The sequence below is a fragment of the Coenobita brevimanus genome, chromosome 15 (assembly GCF_032717465.1).
Source record: "Coenobita brevimanus isolate Jiangsu-jjx chromosome 15, ASM3271746v2, whole genome shotgun sequence".
NCBI lineage: Eukaryota > Metazoa > Arthropoda > Malacostraca > Decapoda > Coenobitidae > Coenobita > Coenobita brevimanus.
The window spans coordinates 30393223-30399222 of NC_136968.1; the positions used below are offsets into that span (position 1 = coordinate 30393223).

The 6000-nt window shown below is 40.2% G+C and overlaps 1 protein-coding gene across 1 annotated transcript in view; it reads left to right on the forward strand.

Annotated features, from left to right (window-relative positions):
* The window catches only part of LOC145390720 (uncharacterized), a 37280-nt gene that overhangs the window by 21879 nt on the left and 9401 nt on the right, over positions 1–6000 (forward strand). The window lies entirely within an intron of this gene.

The following is a 6000-nucleotide window of genomic DNA, read 5'->3' on the forward strand; positions in this document are numbered from 1 at the left end:
ACAAATCGTCTCCAAGTCGCCCTGTCCCCCGCCATTTCACTGCCCTGCTCCCAACTCACACCCCCCTCTCTCATATACCTCTCGACCCATCCCTCCATCTCATCCTCGGCCTCCCCCTCCCTCTTCCCCCCTCCACCTCACTCACATACACTCTCTTCGTCAGTCTTTCACCCTCCATCCTCTCCACATGGCCAAACCACCTCAGTGTGTTCCTCATAACGCTTCCTATCACATCCACATCCACACCACAACTCTCCTTTATATCCTCATTCGTCAGCCTGTCTCTCCATGTGATTCCACAGGCTCCTCTTAAATAAATCATTATTATTATTATTATTATTATTATTTTCGACCCCTGGCCCAATACCGTTCTCCAGGATTCAGCTGTCTCTCTCTCTCTCTCTCTCTCTCTCTCTCTCTCTCTCTCTCTTTCTGTGTGTGTGTGTGTGTGTGTGCTTTAGTTCGTCTTCGACTATATAAAATTTTCCAACCATGATTTTTAAAGGGGTCAGCCTCCACAAAAAAAAAAATATTAATAATAATGATAATAATAATAATAATAATAATAATAATAATAATAATGAGTGAAAGGATGGCAGATATACCATTAATATTAGTACATGTTATACAATGGACTCATCCGTAATGCGATAATTGGGGAACGAAACCCCCCCAGATTTTTTAAGGGATCAGCCCCCCTTCAAAAAAAAAAAAAAAAAAAAATCCGAAATAGTGAAGTTGAGCACATAAAAAAAATTGGTATATATATTGTAGGATGGGGTATGTGGTGACCATGTTATTATTATTATTATTATTATTGCTACTATTACTACTACGGCTACTATCACTATTATTGCCTTTATTATTATTATTATTATTATTAGTAGTAGTAGTAGCAGTAGTACTAATATTAGTAGTAGAAGTAGTATTAGTAGTAGTAGTAGTGGTAGTGTGGGTGTCTACTAACTGATTCTCCTCCCCCCCCCCCGTCGTACAGGTATGCCCTGATAAAGAACCAAAGAAATGTACGATTTTCATGTATTTTTTATTTAGGTTCATTATTTACCATTCAGTACAAGCGCCAACACTCTGGCCAACACTGTCCCTGAAGGCCAAGCAAGGAGGGGTGCATTGTCATAAAAGACTTTGTGGTTCCTTTGTGGTTGAGTTATATATATATTAGACTTGTGGACGAGCGGTTTTTATATCTTGGAGTAGCTTGTAGTAGATAATCTTCTTTCCCATTTGTCATGTAGTGACAGGAGAGGTAAAGAATAGTATGGGACTATTTTTATTTGTCTTGGAAATATTAACAAGTCTCTCACACACAGAGCGAAGTATAGAGTCCCGTCCCGCTAGCTATCTCTCTGTCTCGCTCTCTCTGTCTCTCTCTCAAGTTGCCAAGCCCTTCTCCCTGCGACCTGCCTCTTGTATGGCTTGTCTCCTGCCCCTGCCTGTTCTGTGGCTAACCTCCCTCTGAGCTCTCTTTCCTAAATTCTGGTGTAGCAGGGGTTGTATCACGTGTGTTCCTTGTGAGTGGAAAGTTCTAGAAGCCTGTGTGTGAGTATGTGTGTATGTGTGTGTATGGTCACTAGGCGCTGTCGTGTGCCCATAAAGCATTCCTTGAGTTAAGAGTGTGTAAGCATGTTTAGCATTGCTCGATTCTCGCAGACACAATACCTTCTCATCATCTGACTCCCTGCTTCTATCTGTCTCTCTATCTATCTATTTATCTATCTATCTATTATGATTTGCAATTATAATATGGAGTTCTGATAGCATGAGGAAAACAAAATCGGTACCACAGGGCATAGAAGGTACAGAAGTAATTATCATTCTATCCATCTGTCTATCTACAGCCCGACGCCCTAATCCCCCAAAGGGTGGCCGCAGAGAAAACGCCTCCAAATCGTTCTGTCACCCACCATTTGACTACCCTCCCCCCAGCTCACCCCCCCTCCCTCATATACCTCTCCCTCTCCCTTCCTCCACCTCACCTACATACACCCTCTTAGTCAGTCTTTCATTCTCCATTCTCTCCACATGTCCAAACCACCTCAGTGTATTTCTCCTAATCTTCTCAACCACATCCACATCCACCCCACAACGTTCCTTCACTTCTTCATTCGTCAACCTGTCCCTCCACGTCACTCCACATGCTCCTCTCAAGTAACTCATTTCCACTGCTCTCACTCTTGACTTGTTCCCCTCTTGCAAGGTCCACGCCTCGCTTCCATACAGCACAATAATGAACAAAGACATACAATGATACATACATGGTACAAAGTTGGCACAGTAATTATCATTACATGTTGTGAAATGAGTGAAATGGTACATAGATACACACGTATGTACATACATATGCAGAGAGAGGCACATATGCACACATACATATATGTATATATCTATACATATAGGTATATATTCACGCACATGTAGCCATAGACATACTGCAGGTACAGGATAGGTACGCATGTATAAAGATATGGGTATGTGTACAGGTGTGCATACATATACATATACAACATGCACATATATGATATATTCATATATACATAGACAGGGAGACATACATATATACATATACAGTACACCCTAAGCAGATACATATACATAGTCATATACACAGGTAGATAGACAAAAAACGATATCCATCATAGAATTACCACGATTCAAAATCCCAGCACTAGGACAGTACATGCACATGCACTTGATCTCTGTGTGTGCGGACAACACACACACACACACACACACAGGCATGTATGCATATGATATATAAGTGCCCATGTACATATACATATATACACACGTATACAGACACATGAGTATATATACATGCATACACATAAATATACATCCATAGTGTATATATATATATATATATATATATATATATATATATATATATATATATATATATATATATATATATATATATCAAAATGTCCCATCATTGTCCCAATGGCAGAGCATTACAATGAGAGGATGGCAGGGTGAAGGGTGTAAAGGTAGGACTTGCGGGAAATTCTATACTTTCCCCATTTTATGGTTGGTTTTCTTTGGTGCCACGTTTTCTATGATGTAAACAAGGCACGTAAGTAAGGTTGAATTCCATCCAAAAAATTATTTAAACGCTCTTTTCGAGGATAAATTAAGGAGTATAACATCGCCTTGTTACATTTTTATTTATTTTTATCTTATTCTTTATTAACTTGACGGTAGACTTTGATATACACAGAAATAATGCTCTCAAGCCCAAGACAGTTTACCATATCAAGCGGACGGACGGAAATCCTGTGTCTATCTTTTAAAATCGCTCTCGACCCTGTGTAATTGCTCCCGTAAGTCCGAAAACTATATGGAAGACTACAGACATTCACCCTTAGTGCTTTTATCAGTTAGGTCGTTATATGTCTGTTATGTTTGAAAAATTTAATCTGCTTTTTACACTACGGGTCAGAATATCGTTGTACCTGCAGAAAGTGAGACGGGTGGATTTATTTTGTGGATTTCTGGCTGTGTACGAGTGGATTAGGGTGGATTTTAAGTGGATTTGAGTAACGGTGGATCAGAAATGCGTTGTAGTCGCAGAAAGGGAGACGAGTGGATTTACTGTGTGGATTTCTGGCTGTGTACGAGTGGATTAGGGTGGATATAAGATGATTTAAGTGGATTTAGTGACGTCAGATTGGTGTTCGCTAGGAAGAAGAAGAAGAAGAAAGAAAGAAAGACAAGAAGAGGAAAAAAGGAAAGAAGAGGAGGAGGAGGAGGAGGAGGAAAGAAAGAAGGAAAGAAAAAAGAGAAAAGAATGAACGAAGGAAAAGAACAGACATTATATTGCACACTACGGCTGAGAGACCTAACTATGGAGAAAAAGAAAAGATAGATAGATAGATAAATAAATGGATAAATGAGCAAATATAATACGTCTTCATACTAGTAAGCGATAAATTACCCTAACACCGATTTAAGTATTTTTAAGTAACAGTCCGTGGATTTAAGTACATTTTAAGTAACCGTCCGTGGATTTAAGTTCTTTTCAAGTAACTGTCCGTGGATTTAAGTACATTTGAACTGCCTACATAGAACTACAAAAATATATATTAAGAAAAAATTAAAAACAAAATATAGTAACGAATTTTTAACCGAAACATGACAAGTAGAAATTTAAACGAATTCGTATTTTTAAGTGAATTTAAGTGACTACAAGGATTTTATAAGTAAATATTTGTCTGTGTAAGTGTATATAAGTGACGTTACACAGAAAACGAGTTGGAAATTAATGGGGAACTATGGAAAAAGGAAATAATAACTTTTCCAACATGGCCGTCTTTGTTTACCTTCGTCTGTTGTGGATTGTGGTGGTTGGCGCGTCTACCACAACTACCACCATCCCCGCCACCACCACCTACGCCACTACCAACATTCCTGCCACCGCTACCACCGCCACCACCACACCCTTTGCCACCACAACAACCACCATCAGTGTCCCGTGCAACTCGACCACCACCATCGTCCCCACCGCAACTACCAACATTCCTACCACGGCTACCAACATTCCCACCGCAGCGACCAACATTCCTACCAGAACTACGAACATTACAACCCCCAGCATTCCTACCACAACCACCAACATTCCAACCACAACTACCAACATTCCTACCACAGTTACCAACATTCCTACCACAGTTACCAACATTCCTACCACAACCACCAACATTCCAACCACAACTACCAACATTCCTACCACAATTACCAACATTCCTACCACAACTACCAACATTCGCAACCAACTAGCAGCTCATTCCCTCTCCTGCCGGATGGTGGTAGATGGTATGGGAATGTTGGTTGGTGAGGGCAATGGTGGTTGTTTGATGGTAACTTCTGTGCCTCTGGTGAGACATGAGTGCATTTATTTTGACTAGTAACCAAGGAGACGCATTCCTACCACGTAATTATTATTGGAGAGTTGATTTGACTAGTAACCAAGGAGACGCATCCCTACCTCATAGCTGTAATTGAAGGGTTGGTTTGACTAGCAACCAAGGAGACTCATTCCTACCTCATAGCTATAATTGGAGGGTTGGTTTGACTAGTAACCAAGGAGACGCATTCCTACTTCATAGCTATAATTGGAAGGTTGCTTTGACTAGTAACCAAGGAGACGCATTCCAACCTCATAGCCATAATTGGAAGGTTGTTTTGACTAGTAACCAAGGAGACGCATTCCTTCCTAATAGCTATAGTTCTCTTACTCTAACGTGGCAAAGATCCCTAACCCCTTCAGTTAATTCTTTTTTACTAGTAACCAAGGAGACTCATTCCTACCACTCAACTATAATTGGATGGTTGGTTTGACTAGTAACCAAGGAGACTCTTTCAACCTCATAGCTAAGGCTTCTGGAATATGGCCAAATGTTGTCATACTGAAGGGTTGATTTAACTAGTAACCAAGGAGACTCAACCTCATAACTAAGGTTCACTGAATTAAAAAAAAAAGATATATATGCTAAAATTCAGGCAGTTATTCTCAGGCAAATTTTGAGTCACGCTAAATTGAAATGAGTCCAAATCTCAACCGTATCGTAGTTAGTTATTTAATTATGGAAGAGAATATGGATACGATTTTAACCTGAAGATTATCAGTTATTTGAGCTGCTTGACGGTTGAGAGACAGACAGACAGACAGACAGAGAGAAATTGTAGCTTGTGAATGAGTGTGAATAATGAGAGAGAGAGAGAGAGAGAGAGAGAGAGAGAGAGAGAGAATGTATAGCCTGCTAGTTGAAGTATGAGAGAGAGAGAGAGAGAGAGAGAGAATTTATAGCTTGCGAGTTGGCGTGTGAATAATGAGAGAGAGAGAGAGAGAGAGTTAATAGCTTGCGAGTTGCCGTGAATAATGAGCGAGAGAGTATTGCAGACTTATCATGCAGGAGTGTCGGATGGCAGAGAGATGGGGGGGGATAGATGAAGTATTTGGGATATTGATGGGATGGGATG